The 21,504-nt window shown below is 40.4% G+C and overlaps 1 long non-coding RNA gene across 2 annotated transcripts; it reads left to right on the top strand.

Annotated features, from left to right (window-relative positions):
- Nucleotides 1-2,936: 2,936 nt before the first annotated feature.
- On the top strand, nt 2,937-20,914 carry LOC124983629 (uncharacterized). Of its 2 annotated transcripts, XR_007108472.1 has the most exons (4): nt 2,937-3,044; nt 5,426-5,650; nt 17,683-17,767; nt 20,829-20,914. It is a non-coding gene; the product is annotated as an uncharacterized LOC124983629 (long non-coding RNA). The 2 variants fall into 2 exon arrangements; XR_007108473.1 differs by lacking the exons at nt 17,683-17,767; nt 20,829-20,914 and adding an exon at nt 8,220-9,146.
- The last annotated feature ends 590 nt before the right edge of the window (nt 20,915-21,504 follow it).

Raw genomic sequence — 21,504 nt, 5'->3', positions numbered from 1 at the left:
AGTTTAATTACAAATGATATTTATTATTTTCAATTAATATATATATCCTCTTAATTTTATTATGGACATTTAAAATGAATAAAAACATTTCTTAAGGGGTCTATTCTAAACAAGGACAATACTTGACAACAAAAGAAATCCCAACCATGTTACCTGGTGACGATCCTTCAGGGGATCACTCCAGTGAAGAACTTGGGCATAATCCTTCATCACAACTTTGTGGTTGTGGATCTAATTTGTGCAGGAAAAAATTCCATCTTGCAGAAGCCAGAGGAAAACTTCAAAGAACTTACAAGGAATAGAAGGCTTTTCAGAGACCTTTGCAAACTCAGAACTCTGTAAGTATTTATGTAAGAAGCCACTTAATGTCTACTTGACTGATAGGTACTTACCTTGCAATAAGGCACCTGCTGAAGAGAAAGGAAAGTGTTTTAAAGATGAAGGAGAAAGTACTTCTGAATGCATTCTCACAAGGTTCAGTGTTACACAACACACATGCCAAAGGACCACACGTCTTCCTGGATGGCATTTTCAAGGCTTGCTTAAGGGAAATTGAAAGCAGGCAAGATTGGTGCCCCAACAATTTCCATCTCTAATCACCTATCCTGACTGACCCCTCTTCCTTCTCCCCCATCCCCACCTCACCCCCACCACATGCACCATTAACTTCCTATTTTTTCTTTCCTTGTCCTCAGTTGGATGACATTACATTGGCTCTTTTCAACAAATGTGTATAAAGCAGCTACTCTCTGAGGTTAACTTGGTACCTGAAGACAGTTTAAAATGGTCCCTGTGTCCTTCCCTGTGTAACAGGGAATTCTAGAAACAGGTTTGTTGTAAGTGATAAGATGGATATTTCTGGGCAGAAGCAAGCCATCTGTGTCTGAATTCAGCATTGTACTGAGAAGTGTGTTACTCCAGGAAGCTACAAGTTCCATCCCTCTCCCTTTCTTTTATCAGTTCACCCTCATGCCAGGGTCCCAAGGTTTGAGAAAGCATTCATCAGTGGTCTCCTCTGCTAATAGGCTCAGTGAGGTGGCTCCTGGAGGCACTGGCCTGGTGAAAAGGAAAGAAATGTGCCGTAGGCTCTACCCACCTCCACACATCTGTCTCTCTCTGTTAGCAAGTAAATGAATTTATAAAGGCTTAGCATGTCCAGTTCCCCATCAAGACCTGCTGGTTCATTTAAATCTATATCCCAGCACTGAGTTTGTGAACCTCATGTAAGCGAGCTCTATACCCCAAGCCTCATTCGTGTGGCCCTTTAACACAGTGCTTTCTACCTCCTGCTTGGACTCATGGTGCTAAACTTCTGTCCTCAGTTTCCTCAACTGTAAAATGGGAAGAAAACAGTACCCATCATACAGCATTATTATGAAGATTCAATAAGTTATAATAGGTAAAATATTTAGCATAGTGCCTTGCAAATAGTATTCAATATACATTAACTGTTTAAGCATCAAAACCCATTCTTAACAGAATGTTCACACAATAGTAGTGTGAGCTCCTAGTCTCATGCCTTATTAGCACTTTGTATTGATTTACTTCATGTAGACTTCTGCTCAAATGCTGGTGGTCCAGGTGTTATGGAAGTCCTTACTACCCGTCAGGCACACATTACATCCACTTTCTCCCTTAATCCTCACAACCACCCTGAAATGGCCAGATGAGAAAATTGAGACACAAGGAGGTTACACAGCTACTCAATGGCAGGACTGGGATTAGAATACAGGCAGTTTGGCTCCACAGACCATGTTACCCACAGTACCATCCCACATGGGGCATTACCACCATGCTTCTTGGGCCAGAAGACACGAATAACCTGCGTGGACTCAGAGATAGTCTAATTATGCAGGTCTGCCTCCTGCATTGATTCAAGCTTGAACTCAAATGATGGCCCAGTGGTGGACTGTTTCACATTTAGACTGGGTAACTTATAAAGAATAGAAGTTTATTTGACACGTGGTTCTGGAGACTGGGAAGTTGAAGAGCATGTTTCCAACATCTGCATGGCATCTGGTGAGGGCCCCATGCCGCATAATAAGATGGTGGAGGGCGTCACACAACAAATGTGTGTCAGCTCAAGTCTGTCTTCTGCTTCTTATAAAGCCACCAGTCCCACAGTGGGAATCCACCCTGATGATTTTATCTAATCCTAATTGCCTTCTAAAGGCCCCACCTCCAAATACCATCAACATGTGACTTGGGAATTCAGGTCCCAGCACATGATATTTGAGAGAAACATGAAGACCATGGCAAGCATCTTACAAATTTAAATACTTTAACCATCCAAAGTCTGTAAACACTTCTTAAACAATCAGAAAGAAAAATACCATAGTGTTTTGACAGTTACTATATTAGCAGTTAACATGCACAGGAATTGAGATCAGTGCTTTACATTAATTCTGTCATTTCCTTTTCACAAGAACCTCTATGAGTCAGGTACTGTGAGACCACCCATTTTACAGATGGGAATGAAGAGAGGTTAAGCAACTTTCCAGCAGTCTCTACCAGCAAAAGCACCCACACTTGTTAATAGCTAGCAGGGAAGTTTTCAGTTCAACTGCCTTTGAAAAATGTCTAGATTCACTTAAGATTCTCTTTTTAACTTAATGAAATTAACTTAATGAAATGTGTCTAATATTGGTGATATTCTAGGCAATACACTATAGACAGAAGCTACATCATGTGTATATTTTTAATTTAATGATGTGGTATTCCCCCAAAAGCTCACATGTGAGACAATGCAAGAAGGCTTAGAGGAGAAATGATTGGGTGACAGCCTTAACCTATCAGTGAATTAATCCCTCCTGAGATTAACTGAGTGTTGACTGGAGGCAGGTCAGGTGTGGCTGGAGGAAGTGGTTCATGGGGGTGTGCCTATGGATACATATTTTGTATCTGGAGGGTGGAGTCTCTCTCTCTCTGCTTCTGATCATCATGTGAGCTGCTTCCCTCTGCCACACTCTTCACCATGATGTCCTACTTCACCTTGAGCCTCGAGGAATGGAGCCCGCTGTCTGTGGATTGAGACCTCTGAAACTGTGAGCCCCTAAATAAACTTTTCCTTTACAATTATTCTGGTTGGGTCCTTTAGTTAGAGCAGTGAAAAAACTGACTAAAACAATTATGTTTGTATTATTTAACTCTACAGTGGAACTTATATATTACATCCCCAAATATGCCACTTTCAGCAGGACACACACTTCACTGATATTTCTTTTCTCTCCTTCTTCTCACCCAAAGACTCTGCTCTGACCTTCCTACCTACCACCTTTCTGAGCCAACCAAACTGAAGCTCCTGGTTCTGCTTTGGGAGGTAATAGTGGATTCCAACATCCTTAACCAGAGAGGCTATTAGACAAGCAAGCCTTCCTTTCCTTTCCTGGGTTGTTAGCCTCTCGCAGCATAACTTGGGTGTATCATTAGGCTGAAAGTCTCCTTTGCCACAGTGGGTGAAGAGGAAGGGAAGAAAGAGGGAAGAAGAGGAAGACCCTATCTGCCACATGTTGTGATATCCTCTCCCTCCTGTGGGAAGGTTGGAGCTCAGAGCCAGAGAAGAAGATGCTGGATTTGGCTTCTTATTCCCCTACTGATCTCTTACAGAAACCTGTCTTTAAACTGCCCTAGTTTTAAAAGGATTAGCAGGTACATTTTTTGTATTTGTTCTTTTTAGTTATACATGATATGACAGTAGAGTCTATTTTGACATGTTTATACAAACATGGAATATATCTTATTCTATTTAGGATCCCCGTCTTCTGTAAGTATTTGATGGTGAGATTCACTGTGGTGCATTCATATACGTACATAGGAAAGTTATCTCAGATTCATTATACTGTCTTTCCTTTTCCTATCCCCCCTTCCCTTTGTTCCCCTTTGTCTAATCCACTGAACTTCTATTCTTCCCCTCCCCACCTTGTTGTGGGTTAGCATCCACATATCATAGAACACATTTGACCTTTGGTTTCTTGGGATTGACTTATTTCACTTAGCATGACAGTCTCGGGTCCAACCATTTAGCAGCAAATATCATAAAGCCATTCTTCTTTATTGCTGAGTAGTATTCCATTGTGTGTATATATACCTATATACCACAATTTCTTTATCCATTCATCTAGCAGGTACACTTTAAAGTACCTTCTTTCTCCCTGCCCTTTCCTCCCCTTTCAGATCTTTTGGCCTAAACTTTTTGTTCAGCGGAGTGAACATGGAGGTACCAATTCCACCTTTCTCTCCTAGGAGGAAAAGATGGAGAGTCTGTGCAGGTGGGAAAAAGGAGAGAGGACCTGCAGGTGGGAGATGTAAATGGGTTTGAATAGCCTCCTATCAATGCTGTTGGTGAGGGAGAGATGCCCTCCAGGGTCAAGCACAACACCCAGCTTTGGGGATTGGGCACACAAGATGATCAGCAGTTTAGTAGTCACATAGACACACAACCTAGGGAAAGAGGACATGATTTGGGGCCATACAGGGTTTGGACTCAACAACAAAGCAAAAATCCAGGTTCATGGGAGCCAGCTTTGTAATATCAAGAGGGTGAGACAACCCCTAGTTCCACAGGGGGATGATTGGCTTCTTCCAATCATTCCTTGGTCTGGCAGGGAACTGAAACCTACTACTCAGGGCTAAGCATGAGCTGTGCTTGGTTCCCTCAATACAGAGTTTCATTTGGCTTGGGGCCATTTTCTGTGAGAACTGAGTGGGGAGGGGGCCAGTCAACTTCTGATTATAGCAGATGTCAAGGCAGCACCTAATATTAATTTTAAGTCTTATATCACCAAAGGTGGGTACAAGGGGAGTCTGTGAAAAACAGCTTTTGCCATACACAACTAGATGTGAAGGAGCAAGTGAAAAACTTGAGAGACAAAGTCTATCATGCAAATCTGGATGTTTTTTTTCAAGGCCAGAAATATCTCTGTTCCCAAGCCTCCAAATATACAAATTTTTAGCCTGGGGTTTTATTCCCTAAGACTCTGGGGGCTATACATTGAGCCAAGATACTTATTTGTGGTAAAATGTATCATTAGGATTTTGTAAGGTTTATATGGAAAAAGCACATGAATTATAAAACCCTGTGTCAACACAAGGTCACTATTTCAGCATACCAAGAATATAGCAAGAGCTGAGAATTTACCATGTGTTTTGTATGTACTAGCTCTTATTTAATTCTCATGCCTCCCCTGCAAGGCTCATGTTATCCTCAGAAGAGAAAAGTTGAGGGCCAGACAGTTACTATGTAGCAGAGCAGGGGGATTCTAACCTAAACTTGTAGAGATCTAAGAGCATTTCTTGAAATTTTACTAATTATCCAGTCTGAGCAATAAAGAATAATACTGGAACTTCATAGTAAAATTTTGTAGGCCAGTTATTCACTCATGTGGTCAGTCAAAGAGATACATGTTTGACTGTCTTCTTTGTGCAGGGCATTGCCTCCAGTGATAAGGAGCCGAGACCCCTAATGATTCAAAGAACAATATGGAAGCATTGACATCCACATGATCATGATGGAATAACAGAACTAGACTTAACCTTACACCTTCCACCTTAAACAACTAAAAAGAAATGAAGAAAATAAGTGCAACAATAATCTTTAAACATTGAACACGCAGTGCTGGACAATGATCCCTCAATGAAGGGGAACAATCAGGTAAGCTAGCTGCCCTAGCTTATTGCCCAGTTTCCAGACCTCTGCTCCAACCAAAGCCCAGCAACCTCTCTGATTTGAGGCGATGAAGTTGAGGATCTGGAGAAGCCAGAGCAGCTAGAAGTCACAGGGAGAGAGAAGGCTGCTATGTAGAAATTTATGGAGAGTTCCTCTTGACTCTTAATACCTGAGACCAGGAAATGACCTCCTGAAAGAAACAGGCAGGACAATCCCTGGGACCCACACGGGCTGGAAGTAGTTTGTGTTCACGTCCGCTAGGGTATAAAAACCTCCTAATATGTAAGGAATTAAGGCAGAAGAGAACTGCACAGTTTCGGCCTAAATGCTGCTCTGGTCATACCTAATAAGGTTTAAAAGCAAGCCTCAAAAGGATCAAACTGTTGCCAAGCAACTGCAAATCAGAAAAAAAAAAAAAAGACTCAAGAATATTTAAAGGAATATTAAAGTATACAATATCCAATGAGGTAAAATTCACAATGTCTAGGATCCAATAAAAAAATACTAAGTATGAAGGTTGGGAAAGTAGTTCAATAGTATAGTGCTGGTCTAGCATGTGTGAGGCCCTAGTTTCTATTTTAGCACTGAAAAAAATTAGTGAATATGTTTATGGGACAAGATGGTGGCTGAGTAAGATCCTCCAGTTCATCTAGAGTCTCACCAAATTGAACAGTTCACATGCAAAACTAACTTCACAGGAGTTAAGGAAATCAGGTGAGAGACCAGTAAGCCTGACTTTAGTATAGAAAAATGAAAAGACAGACCAAAGAAGGCAGAAGAGCACTGTCCACACTGACACTCCCCCAACTCCGAGCAGCCCAGTGAGGACAGAGATACCATCACTTGGAGAAGGGGAGAGGAGTAAGTCCAGATCTTAGACTTGAATCACAGAACCAAAACCTGTAAACTAAGCTGCTGGAATTACATCAAGTCATATGGGTGACCCCAACCTCAGGTGGCAGAGCAGGGACCAAGAGACTCCACCTTCTGGGGAGTAGGGCACGAAAGTTAAAACAGGGCTTATCATACAGCCTAGTACCAGGCCTACCGGTGTGAGACCTAGTATGAGGTAGAAACTGAAGTTCCAGTACCCACTCAGAGCTCATTGACTGAGCCTTATATTTCTCTCTGTGTGTGGTCTGGATCTGCGTTGTCCCTCAAAAGCTCATGTATGAGACAGTGCAAGAAGGTTCTGAGGTGAAATGATTAGATTATCAGAGTTATGACCTAATCAGCAGATTACTCAACTGATAGGGATTAACTAGGTAGTAACTTTAGGAAGGTAGGGTGTGGGTGGAGGAGACAAATCACTATGGGGCATGCCTTTGGGGGTTATGTTTTGTCCCTGGTGAGCAGAACTCTCTTCCTGCTTCCTGGTTTCCATGTCCTGAGCTGCCTTCTTCTTCCATACCCTTCTGCCATGACATTCTGTCTTACATGGATCTAGACCAGTGGAGTCAGCTCTCTATGGACTGAGACCTCTGAAACCATGAGCATCAAATAAACTTTTCCTTCTCTAAAATTGTTCTTGTTGGGTCTTTTGGTCACAGTGGTGAAAAAGCTGATTAAAACACTGGCATTACACAGACCCATGTGCTCTGCAGGGTCAGACCTGAGCTTTGGCTACCTTAGTTGCAGCTGTGGACTGGGCCTGGGGCACACGTGCCCTCCTAATACTATGCAGACTCTCTGTGGCAATGAAATTCATGTGTGATCCAGTTTAACTTCAACTTTGGTGGCCAAAGGTCTGGCTCCATCACCTGTCCCCCAACCTCAAGCAGCACAGCTATTGCTAGGTCAGTGATTACAGATGGGGGTCTAGAACTGTTCCTTCACTAGGCATAGACCAGACCTGTACCCAGAGTCTGATTTGGGTCTTGGCCTGCATCATTGTTAGCACTGGCATGGACCTTGGTTCACTGCTGAGATTGTGTTGATCCTTTATGGCTGTCAGACTTCTGCACAACCCAATTCAGCTTCAGTACAGATGGTCAAGGGACTGTCTTCAGTCCACCTCAACCTTGGTCATCATAGTGTTGTGCAAGACCCCATTTGCTGGGGGTAGAACAGGGTAGTAGGAATAAGACTTTGCCCTAGAACTTAGTGTTTACCTGGTGAAACTTAACTCTGAGAAAATTCTAATGGTTCCATACTCTGGCCTGCCCTTAGATGGATCCTCCAGAACAGCTCCACTTCCCAGGGAAGACAGATGACCCCAGTCTGTCAGACTTCTATTTCAATTGATATCATCTGTGGCTGGTTGTAATGGTCTTGGACCATGAGTACATCTCAGCAATAGGCAGCCCATAGCCATCCTATCCCAATGATACTCTTGTGATAGTCTTGATGAGGAGTGGACTCAGGATGTGACACAGCTTTGTAACACTGGCAGTCACAGGTATAACAGAAACCTAGAGCTGGTCCATCCATGATGACTCTTTCAGAGGTAGGCAGAATTCAGCAGTGACTGATCACAGACTAGAAATGGTAGAGGAGGCATCTGGGCCTACTTGGAACCCAAGAAGGGACTTGACAGACAGTTTATTCTTTCCAGGTACTCTCATGGTTCTTTCTGTACAACACATCAGCAGTTTACTTGGAAAAACCTGGACTTGGGTTGCCCTCAGGTACTGAAACAATGACAACAAAACTATCCATTAAAAATGAAGGAGAGATAAAGGTATACTCAAACAAAAGAAAAAGGAATATACCTTCATCATTTCTACAGTAAATACTAAAGGAAGCTCTTCAAACAGCAAGAGAGAGATGTTAATAAGTAAGAAGAAAGCATGGGGAAAGAGATAAGCAATATAAGAAAATGCAAACTGTGATATCAAAAATGCAAATGGGGGTAGAAGTGCAAGTGTGGAGATTTCTAATTAGTATATTTTCTCTTGTTCTTTTGTCTGTTATCCTTTCAATAATGTTAAGTTGTTATTGTTGCAGATGCTTGTTATAATCAAAACATGTTGTTGTAAGCCTCAAGGTGACCACAAAACAAAAATCTATAATAGAAAAACCAAAAATAATAGGCCAGGAATTAAAACACTACAAGACTAAGTCACTTAACCACAAAGAAAGACTGCAAGAAAAGGAGAAAGAAATGAATTGCTACGAAGCTAGAAAACAAGTTAACAAATAGATGTAGTAAGACCTTACTAATCAGAATTACCTTGAATGCAAGTGGATTAAATTCTCCAATTCAAAACATAGAATAAATGAATGAATTAAAAAAAAAAAAACAAGATCCAACTATATGTTGTGTGCAAGAAACACACTTTGTGATGAGCTGACAGATTTGGCTCCATGGAAATGTTACAGGCCAGACTATATGGGAATGACTAAACAGACTCCATTTTGCTCTGAGACTCCATGTTATGTAGGAAATGAGCTTCTCCCATGGGAACACCCCATCTCTGTACCCATCATTAGTTACTTAACATGACATGTTCAGCACTACAAAATTACAATTCTTATGTGATGAAAAATTCTCTTTTGATTCCTATTTCTCCTGAACAATGCACCATGTGAATGATGATGTAAACAATGATTGTGTGGATGTTAGTAACCATTCTTTTGTTTGTACCTAGGTAAGGGTCGTTTTGACCCACTTGCCCCTCTGCTAATGATTGCATGATGTTAGTTTGTAATTTTGAATCATAGTAAGAAACACTTATGATGGATGTGATTTTTGGTATAAATCCCTGCAACCCTAATATCAGGGCTGTTCTCCCAATAGCCATTTTTGGGGGCATTGTGTGAGACAGTCAGCCGGTCAGCTTAAAAAAAACTCAAATTTGGACTTCTCAGTGGTGATAGATCTGTTCTTAAGTTGCACCCCATAACAACTTCACAATGAAAGACATACACAAATTGAAACTGAAGGAATGGAATAATATATTCCATGCAAAAGGAATCCAAGAAAAGGGAAAGTAGTCATACTTCTATCAGACAAAATAGACTTTAAATCAAAATGAGTAAAAGGAAATAAAGGAGGTCATTATATACTGATAAAGTGGTCAATTCAGTCAAAGAAAATAGCAATTGTAAATATACCTACCCCCAACATGAAAACATACAAGCATATAAAGCAAATATTAATGGTCCTAAGGAGTGTTAGACTCAAACACAGTATTAGATGGGGACTTTAACACCCCACTTACATAATGGACTGATCATCCAGACAGAAAAACAACAAAACAGAGCAAAATTAAATTGCAGCCTAGACCAAAAACCTAGCAAACATCCACAGAATGTTTCATCAGCAGTTTCTCAAAACGTGTTCTTCTCATCAACACATGGTACATTCTCCAGGAGAGATCATATGATAGGGCACAAAACAAGTTTCAATAAATTTTTAGACTTTAAAATCATATCAAGGCTCTTTTCTAAGCACAATGCAGTAAAACTAGAAATCAATAACAAGAAAACTGAAAATTATAAATACATGGAAACTAAACAACCTACCGTTGAACAACCAATGACTCAAAGAAGAAATCAAGAATAAAAATGTCTTGAAACAAATGAAAATGGAAATGCAACTGCCAAAAATTATGAGATAGAGCAAGGCAGTACTGAGGGAAGTCAAAAAAGGCAGAAAGATCCCAAGTAAGCAACCTAGTTGCATTTCAAGCAACTAGAAAAACAAGAAAAACCAAACCCCAAATTAGTAGAAAGGAAATAATAAAGATTGGAGCAGATAATCTTGTCCTGACTGCAGACAGGGCCTCCCTGGGCCGTGGGAGGAGGCGGGAGCACCTGGCTGGGGCATCCTCTCTCTCCACCTCCCAGTACTTCCCACAGCCTCTTCTCCACCACGATCCAGCTCAACTTGTACAAGATTTCCCTGCTGGTGAAGTCTGGGTGCCAAGCAGGTCATGGAATACCAGGAGAATCCACTGCTGAGGGCCCGCTGGACATCATCAGATCCCTGAAGAAGTCTGGGGAGCTGCGGCTGGACGCCTACCTCCACAAGTGAAACAGCCCCCTTCAAGGCCCCCATGGGAAGGGACTCATGTGGGGCTGATGTCCAGAGGAAGGGGCAGGCTTTTGTTATGAGAGGTTTTCTTGAGGCTGGGGTACACCCCATGTTTGGTTTTTCTTCCTTTCTCTTCTTTTCCTTCACCTCCCCCAACCTCTGTCTTCCTGCAGCCTGTGTTCTCTCAGCCCTAACCCTCACCTCCCCACCTCCAGCCCCTTCTCCCAATGTAAGATTAATGTTCTGTTTTCTGTCAAAATTAAACCTGTAGTCTGAGTTTCCCAATATGTAACAAAAAAACTGCTTGCTGTAACCTAAAACTTAAATTTTGCAATGTGTGTTTAGATGGAGTCATTTTAAGTTACCAAACAATATGCTAAAATATAGCTGCTTTGAGCTCCCCTACATGTCCATATATGGGCAGGAATGCAGACCCTGATACCTACGTCACAACCCCCAACCATAATCTCCCTTTGTCCTCTGTCTTCTAATCATAATGTAGAGTGTCCTCAAAGCCAGTCATAACTCTAGCCCTTCCTATTCCCTCCCCAAGTTTAAATTATGCAATCACATAGATTGTAACCCCAAGTTCCTCCTATCAGAACAAGGGGCAGTACAGCATTAGGGATAAAAACAGGCTGACTGAGCCCAAGTGTGCTTCCTTGCCAGACTTTGTTCAGTAGTGTGCCCTTCTACAGAAGTAAATTTTGCCTTGCTGTGCTACTTCAGAAAATGTGTCCAATTCCTCATGGCAGCCCAGTATTTCTAACACCAGGGATCGGAGAGAGAGGTGACCATGGGAAGTGACTCTGTCCCTACTTTCAGCTTCTGCCCCTAAAAATCTAAAGAGACCAGAAGTCTATGGGCTTGACCTGGGACTTCTCTCCTTCCAGTCTGGCCTTTTGGCCTCAGACAAACCTCTTAGTTCCTCAGACATTCTTGGGATCCCTGGGCAGGATTCAGTCCTGGCTCTGCTCTTCCTGATGTCTACCATGGGCTGTCTTTGGAGGGAGGTGTGCTTTGTGCTCTGGGTCTCCTTCCCATGGCTGGGATTAGCACCTAGGGCCTCCTTCTAGCCATCGAGGGCTCCAGACTTGCAACATAGCCACCTCAGACCTTGAGGCCCAGGGAGATGTCCTCCTATGTCCACCACTGGAGCTCTGGGGTCCCAGGTTTGTTCCACTTCCATTCCACCATCCTCCCCACTCCAGATCCTATGACCTTGGGACCAGAGGGGGAGTCTCTTGTGTGGGTTCAGCAGAAGCAATGGCCAGGTTGGGGAAGAGGTTGGTCAGCCTGGAGGCCAAGCCCCATCCCCGCCTCATTCAAATGTTTCTCCTGGGTAAGAGTCCTAGGATTCTGGAGCCATCAGATTCTTTCCCCAAATGCCCTGGCCAGTCCCTGGCTGCAGGACTTGGGCCCTGAAGGAGGGCACTGGAGCTCGTTACAGCCCCTCTTCAACATGGGGGTGCCGGCACTTAGCCTCGCTCTCCTGTCTTTTACTGTTGTTGATCTTTGCCACTTTAACCTTTTGCTACGGCATACATTCTGACAGCAGAGTGCAGTGGTGCTGGGTCTTAGGACAATCTCCCTTTTACAAGATGCCCGCTGGCAGGCTCCCACAAGCCCCAGTGTCTGGAGACCAGCTGGCAGGAGAGCAGGAGAAGCAAGGAGGGAGGGGAGTCTTAGAAGGCCACTGGGAGTTCCAGGGGAGTGGGGGACCCAGTGTGGGTCAAGTAGGTGTTGAGAAAAGAAGGAGGAGGCTCGGCTGGAGGCCACAGCAGCTGAAGGCTTTGGGAGAGTGTAGGGGAGAGAAGAGAAGTCTGACCCAGTTGTTTCATTCTAGGATCTAACCCAGAATCCAACGTTTAGATTTAGGGAAGATGCCAGGCATAAACAACCCAGTGGGGGTTAAGATACCTCCAAGATAACCATGGCAGCATCGACCCCTCCTCTCAACTAGCTACTGTGTGCTCTCCAGAGGCAGAATAAATCCAAAGGGAGTTATCTTAATTGTTATTGTGCTGCTTCCCCACTGCTATGGTTTGAATATGACATGTCCCCCAAAAGCTCACCTGTGAGACAATGCAAGAAGGTTTGAAGGAGATTGTGTTATAGTATTAACCTAATCAATGAATTAATCCCTGTTGGGATTAACTGAGTGGTAGCTGGGGGCAGGCAGCATGTGGCTGAAGGAAGTGGTTAATTGGGGGGCATGGCTATGGGGTATATATTTTGTATCTGGAAAATGCAGTAACTCTCCTCTCTCTCTCTCTCTCTCTCTCTCTCTCTCTCTCTCTCTCTCTCTCTCTCTCTCTCCCCCCCCCCCCCCCGTATCTCCTTCCTTTCTAATCATCATGTGAGCTGATTTCCTCTGCCACATTCTTCCACCATGATTTCCTGCCTCATTTCAAGTCCCAAGGATTGGAGCCTAATGTCTATGGATTGAGACTTCTGAAACAATAAGCCTCCAAATAAACCTTTCCTCCTCTACTGTTGTTCTGATCAGGTCTTTAAGTCTTTAAGTTGCAGGAATGAAAAAGTTGACTAAAACACCCACCCCCTACATTTTTGGGAAATAAAAGAAGTAACATTATTATCAAAAAAATTTAAAAAGATCAGAGCAGAAATGAATGCAATAGAGATCAAAAGATCAATGAAACAAAGAACTGGTTCTTCAAAAAGATAAACAAAATTGACAAACCCTTAGCTAGACTACCTAAGAAAAAAGTGAGAAGATTCATATTAATAATGCCAAAGATGAAAAGAGAACTATTACAACTGACAACATAGAAATACAAAAAAAAAACATTAAAGATTATTATGAACAACTACATGCCAACAAATTTGGTCACCACCAAGAAATGGGCAAATTTCTGGACATGTGCACCTTACCAAGACTAAATCAATAAGTAACAAGACCGAATCAGTAACAGCCTTCCATCAAAGAAAAACCCAGAGCCCAAGGGTTTCACTGCTGAATTCTACCAAACACTTAAAGAAGAACCAAAACTAATTCTCCTTAAGTTATCCAAAATATAGGAAGGAATCTTTCCAAGTGCACACTATGCGGCCAACATTATCCTGATACCAAAATCAGGTGAGAACACAACAAAAAGGAAAAAAAAAAAAGAAAGAAAGAAAACAACAAAAAAGAAAACTACAGACCAATATCTTTTATGAACTTATATACAAAAATTCTCAACAAATACTAGCAAGTCAAATCCAATAGCACATTTAATAAGATTACTCATCATGGTCAAGTGGGACTCACCCCACAGGTGGGAGGATGATTCAGTACACACAAATCAATAAACATGATACATCGTATCATTAGAACGAGGGAAAAGTCATATGATAATCCCAGTAGATACAGAAAAAGTATTTGTTAAAATTCAGCATCCCTTCATGACAAAAATGCTGTATAAATCAGGTATAATAGGAACATGCTTCACCATAGTAAGGCCATTTATAATAAGCCAACAGCTAATGTCCATAGAATTGGGAAAAGCTGCAACTTTCTAAGATCTAAGCCAGACAAGGATGATCTGGAATCAGAAGAGGATGCCCACTTTCCAACCTTTACTCATCCTTATGCTGGAAGTCATAGAGCAATTAGGCAAAAGAAAGAAAAGAGGAAATCCAATCATCACTGTTCACAGATGACATGTAATTTTATATATAGAAAACTTCAAGATGCAACCAAAAATTTATTGGAACCCATATATGAATTCAGCACATTTATAGAAACAAAATCAATATACAGAAATTAGTAACATCGCTGTATGCCAATAGTGAATTATCTTAAATAAAAATCAAGAAAGCAATCCTATTTATAATAGCTAGAAAAAATAAATTAATAAAATACCTAAGACTAAATTTAACCACAAAGTTATAAAATTTCTACAATGAAAATTATAAAATATTGATGAAAGAAATTAAGGAGGGCCCACAAATGTGGAAAGACCTCCCATATTCATGGATTAGAAGAATTACTATTGTTAAAATGCCCATATTGCCCAAAGCAATTTACCGATTAGGGCAATCCCTTTCAAAATACTAAGGACGTTCTCCACAGAACTTGAAAAAACTGTCATAAAATTTATTTGGAACTACTAAAAAACTCTGAGTAGCCAAAGTCATTGTGAGCAAAAAGAGCAAAGCAGGAAGAGTTTCACCACCTGACATCAAAACATGTAAAAAAAAAAAAAAAAGCTACAATAATCAAGAGGGCATAGTATTGGCATTAAAATAGATATATATTATTTGTGTTCTTGATAATAGTCATTCTAATTGGACTAAGATGAAATCTTAGGGGGTTGGGGGGTGAGAGAAGAATGGAGGAACTTTATGTAGAAGGAAATGATAGGGAGGGGGGTACAAAAGATGGAATGAGACAGACATCATTACCCTATATATGTGTATGATTATACGAATGGTATGAATTTACATCATGTACAACCATAGAAATGAAATGATGTACCCCATTTGTGTACAATGAATCAAAATGCAGTCTTTAAAAAACAAAAAAAATAAAATAATAGTAATAATAATAATAAAGATATATATATACCAAGGGAAAATAAAGGAGAACCTAGAATTTAACCCAAACATCGATAGTCAACTGATTTTTAAATGACACTAGAAAAATTGGATATGCATACCATTCAGAAAGATGAAAGTGCATCCCTATCTTTCACCAGTTACAAAACTCAACTCAAAATGTTTTAAAAACACAAATATAAGACTAAAAATGAGGAGAAAATGTAGGGGGAAAGCTTAAGGACATTGGAATTAATGAAGATTCTTGAATAAGACCTCGGAAGCTCAGGGAAAACAAAACAAAAAAATAAATAAACAAATGGGATTTTATCAACCCAAAAAGTTTCTGCACAGCAAAGAAAACTATCAATAAAGTGTAGAGACAATCTACAGATGCACAATAAAATAATAGAAACAAGGTAGTTAAGCAAATGTTATTCACATAATTTTGCTCCACAAAAATACTAAATTAATTATTTTCTATGTAATTCAGAAAAAACAAGTTTTTTTATGTCTAGCCTAAATTTTCTTATATCAGATAAGAAACAATTTGAATATTTCCCAAATACCAGTCAAGTGCTCAAACTTCAAGCTGTTCTTAATTTTCATTCTGAAGAACAGGCTTTAACATCAGGTATCAGCATGTCTAAATCCTGGTTCTTCTACCATGTCTTTGTCCTGATGTCCTAGAAAATCGAATGCAGTGTTAAGTGTACTACTACCACTCTTGCTCCTGCAGCAGCAAAGCTGAGTGAAAAGGAGCAAGAAAGAAGTGCAGGACAGGAAGCAAGGGCCAGGTGGTGCCTGCTGGAGCAGCCCTAGCTTCCTAAGAGAATCTAGTCAGTTTCTTGGTCACTCTGACAGCTCTGAAAAGGCCACTGGGCCTCAGAAGAGAGGAGGATGGAGGGGCTTAAGTTCTGACTCTTTTACTGGTTCCTGTCCAAGTGTATAGCACAGCATCATTTGGGTTATACTTCCCAGCCCCAACAGGACAGCAGATGGGGAAACCAGATCCCCTTTCCTGTGGCACAAACTTACCCTGAATCCAAAATGGTAGCAAGTGGCAGAGCCTTTTTGAAATACTCAACAAGATATGGACACATGAGTTGGTCCTCACCCAGGCCAGGCCGAGGCCGAGGCAGTGGGTGGTGGTAGGCAGTGGTCAGTGCTTGGCAGTGGCCAGGGCTTCTCATTGAGCAGGTTGCCAAGGCCTGGAGGGTCAGTCAAGTGAAGTGAGTCTCAGAAGATGCTTAAAGAGCATGGTACACACCATTAGGCCTTGTCCACAAGTCTCGGGCCTATGGTCACTTCTATTAAGAGTGAACTACTGCTTCTGATATGAGGGTGTCCTGGAGACAGCTTTTGAATTGATTTTGCCACTGAAACCAATGAAATGATGCAAAAAAATTAATAAACTCACCTCCCCACTTTAATCACCATAGATGGCACTTAACAGCCTGGTTTGCAGGTATATGTTTTATAAGCATGGAGCAAGATATGAAAGGAATCTTGCCAGCTTCTATGAGCCTTTGATAATTTTTTTTTCTTTTGCACGAGGAGTCCATTACATAACTACTCTTTAATTTGACTTTCTTAACTGTGTATCATAGATATCCCTGTAGGCAAGTAAGTATAGTTCTAACTCATTCAAGTACAGCCTTCCAGCTAATCCTGAGACATTATCTTTTAATGACTATAATTTTTAATTTTCTACATAAAATTATTTATTATGTGCCATTAAAAGTGCTTTAGATTCTCTTCCAAAAGAAAAAAATAGAGGCCATGTAGCACAGTGCTTAATTATGCAATCTCTGATATCAGACTGTTGGAGCACAATTTCTAACTCCACCACTGAGGAGCTGTGCGACTTAGGACAAGTAACTTAATGCTAAGGTTTGCATCTTGAAGTGTTCCCCAAGCATCTCATGCATTGGGAAACATAGCAGTGTTCAAAGGTGAAATGATTAGATCATAAGTGCTGTCACCTCATTGGCAGATTAATCCATTTGATGGATTAATCATTTGAATGGACTAATGGGGTGGTAATAGTAGGTAGGTGGGACATGGCTGGAGGAGGCGGGTCATCAGGGGCAGTCACTGGGGATCACATCTTGTCCCAGGCTCCCTGCAGTCTCTCTGCTTCCTGGCTGCCATGAGCTGGACAGCTTTCCTTGCCACACCCTTCCACCATGATGTTCTGCCTCACCTCAGGCCCAGAGCAATTGAATCAGGCCCACCATGGACTGGGACCTCTGAAACCATAAGCCAAAATAAACTTTTTCTCTTCTAAGCTATTCTAGTCAGGTATTTTGGTCACAATGATGAAAGTTGACTGACACACTTAACCTTACCATGCTTCACTTTCTTTATGTGTAGAAGGGATTATAAAACTACAGATAGTCCCCAATTTACCATGGTTTTACTTTATGATAGTACATAAGCGATATGCATTCAGTATAAACCATATTTTGAATTTGGAATTTGAATTTTTTCCCAGGTTAACAGTGTGTGTTATGACACCCTTTTAAGAGGCTGCTCAATTCAGCAAGCCACAGTTCCCATGCAGCCACATGATCACAAAGGTAAACAATTCATACTCCTACTGTATTCTGCGTTGCTATTCTATTGTGTTCAATAGATTGGGTGTATTAAATGCATCTTCAACTTACAGTATTTTTAATTTATGATAGTTTTATTGGGATTAACTCCATCATAAGCTGAGAAGCATATGTATTTACCTTCTGGATAGTGTTGGGAAAATTAACTGAGTTACTACAACTAGAGCACTTAATTCAGTGTCTCGTGTATAAACCACTATAACAAATTAACTATTAATTTGTTATAAATATTAGCATCTCACCATACCTATGTAAAAGAAAAACATCAACTAAACACGGAAATGAAAATTAATTGAGCCCTACTACATGTCATCGCTAGGTACCTGGGGCAAGATAGGGTGCCTGTCCCAGAGAGTGAGGAAGAAGACAAATGTAGGCAGAGGTAAATGGTGAGGTCACATGATAGATGGTCTAACAGCAGAGGAAACCTGCAGCTGTGGGGCTCAGTGAGCAATTGTACATCAGAAAACAGTTCGGGTCTGAGATGAGTCTTGAAAGATGAGTGATAGGAATTTGCCAGTCACAGGTGGTGGCATTAGAGGGAGTGTTACAAGTTTAGGGAGCAGTAGGTACAAAAATGAAAATATCTCGAGGCAGTCAATAAACACCTTCCCTGGGAAGATAGTAAGATATGGCAATTTTCTTCCAATTTTCCAAAATGTCATATCTCAGTAGCTCAACTCAGAGCATTTGGATGGCTGCCATGTGCTTTGCAAAATGTTTTGGTTCTACTGACTCATCGCCACCATAAACTAATCAACTCATATGACTCATTTTCATCCCTACTGGAATTGCAATCAAGATGAGCATTTTGTATATTTGCAAAAGCATGTCTCTCTGAATGAGACATGCCATCAAGTTAGCAACTAACTACTCTTGTTAAAATCACACTGGACAAGCACTTGATAAGTACTCTGCTCCGACACCAATTTCTGTACTGCCAGGGAATTGGTCAGGGAGCAATAAATTGACATTGAGGCTAAGCAACATATATAGATGAACAAAATCCAAATGAGGCAAAGAGCTTCATAAGGCTATTTTTTTAATGTGAGTGCAAGAAAATACCATAAAAGCAAATATTACAATGGCACAAATCAAAAGCCAGGAACTCACAAATAATGATTAACATCGATGATTCCTTTCTGCCTCTACAACTTCATAGAGTCAAAAGGGATGAAGAATTTGGTAAATGTCTGATACCATAAATGATCTCTTTTGTTCAATCATTTAGGATCAGACTTTCTCAGGTTTTAGGGCTTATTACTATATAATTGTTAAACATGTGTCTTATAAGAAAAAAATGAGGAATGAGAAGATTGTGTTTAATATATATTATCTTAGTGGCTCTAAATTCAAGTCTCAAGTAGCTTTAGAAACAACAGGAGCCCAGCACAATGGTGCACACCTGTAATCCCAGTGGCTTGGGAGGCTGAGGCAGGAGGATGGTGAGTTCATAGCCAGCCTCAGCAACTTAGCAAGGCCCTAAGCAACTCAGCAGGAGACGCTGTCTCTAAATAAAATATTAAAAAGGCCGGGTATGTGGCTCAGTGATTAAGTGCCCCTAGGTTCAATCCCTGCTGAAAAAAAAAAAAAAGAACAGGAGCTCATTAATTTTTATTATGTTGGAAACAATATGAATGCCCATCAATACATACATACATACATACATAACAATACATAACAATACATACATATTGATAACAAGTATGTTATCAATAGGTAACATATTAACACAATGAGTAATAATCTTGAAGAAGCAATTAAACTAGATGTACACATGTTAACATGGATCAAAACTGTGATATGGACCATTATGTACAATTATGATGCACCAATAAAAATACAGAAAAAATGTGATGTTAAGAGGAAAATGCAGGACTGGGGTTGTGGCTCAGTGGTAGAGTGCTTGCCTAGCATGTGTGAGGCACTGAGTTTGATTCTCGGCACTGCATATAAATAAATGAATAAAAATAGAGGTCTATCACCATCTAAAAAAATATTTCAAAAAAGAGGAAATTGCAAGATGGAGAATATGTACATATTTTATTTGGGGGCTCATAAATGATTACTATTATTTATTTGTAAAATTTGAATTGGAAGAATATAAGCAAATTTAATATACTGACTATTCTGGAGAAAGAAAATGAGACTAAGAAATAGGGCTGATGGAGAAATTAAAGTAAACTTAGCTTCATCTTTAAGGTTCAAAAGACAAATCTAAATGTTGACAGTTATGAGTTAACTGTATTTTTTATCATTTTTAAATAAAAATGTAAATCTTTTTTATGCTTAATAACTTCCTTTATACCTTTCCAATATCTTTACCATCTAATGTATAAATTGGTTCCACTTCTCAACTTAAGATATAAATACTCTGTTTATGTATTTTGTAATCAGAGTTAATCAGAAAAGCAAATGCTGCTCTATGTATTTCAAGAAGAAAATAATAGTACATAGAATGAGATGTTTTCAAAACTTTTGCAAAAATTGGGAACAAAACTCCTGTGGGGTAGAGGACTACTAGCTTTTGGGTTTCAGCTGTAGTTTAGGTCCAGAGAACCAGGAAACTCCTACTCCTACCCAGAGGTCAGGAACGTCAGTGGTTGGGACCACTGCTGAAAGTCACAGCTGCCCTGCAGCCCAGATGAGGGCAACTAGCAAAGACAAAGAGACTCCCAGCTATAAATCTCAAGCCTTCCGGCCCCTCATGTACTGAGGCTGCTCATAGAAAAGGATAGATATAATGTAGAGTGCTAAGACAACATCTAGAACATCCTTATTATGTAAAGGTAAGACACAAAATTCTAGTGCTTCTGTCAACTTTTTTTCCTTAGCTCAACTTAAAAAAAAAAAAAAAGGTACCCACTGTCCCACTGTCTTTTCATCCTGTGCAACTGAATCCTGCAAGGAGTAATCTAAGAGTCTCTGCCCAAACAGAAACTTTTTTCTGACCAAAGAATGAAGAACACTTTCCATGAAGCAAAGTTGGTTGCTAACTAAATGAGCTTCCCTCTTTCTTAAATAGGCAATCCTGTGTCTCCACTGACTGTCAAATGAATGAAGCTTTTGTGTTTGCTGACTCAATGCTGAAGGACCCCCAAAAAACAGGATGACTTCAGTGTTTGGTGGTAAGAACACTGAGTCCACAGTTCAAAGATGTAGATTCTATCTCTAGCCTTGTCACTCCCTAGCTGTGATTCAATAGGGAAATCACTCTTTTGGGAAAGTGTATCATCACTCAGTGCTCATGGCTCTCAATTCAGCTCTCGTGTTTAAGTTACACTGCTGGATCACCACAGTAAAATGAAATGCCACCCTTACAAGTCATCATCCTCATTTTGTCAAGATTAATTCAGATTTTCTTCTGTAGAAATAGTAATTAAATATCAGTTCCTCTTGGCACTTACAAACCAAATACCTCAGACCCTCTTGCACACAGAATCCTCTACACTGTATGAGCTGCACACATAAAAACAATTTTTCCATTTTCTGGAAACTTAGATTCTGTTTTTACACCTTGAGGGTTCAAAGAACCTTAGAAAACAGGTTTTAAATATTGATAGCCTTTTCTCTATAGAGACACCTTCATTTTTCTGTGAACCTGAAATATTTCCAAAATAACAGGTTTGTTTTTAAAAAGTTTGTATGGGGGTGGTAATAAAAAGTCCATAGAGGATCATTCAGAAGTGACATTCAGAACC

The sequence above is a fragment of the Sciurus carolinensis genome, chromosome 4 (genome assembly GCF_902686445.1).
Source record: "Sciurus carolinensis chromosome 4, mSciCar1.2, whole genome shotgun sequence".
NCBI classification, from domain to species: domain Eukaryota; kingdom Metazoa; phylum Chordata; class Mammalia; order Rodentia; family Sciuridae; genus Sciurus; species Sciurus carolinensis.
The sequence above is the reverse complement of the archived record's forward strand: the minus strand, read 5'-3'. Positions and strand labels throughout refer to the sequence as shown.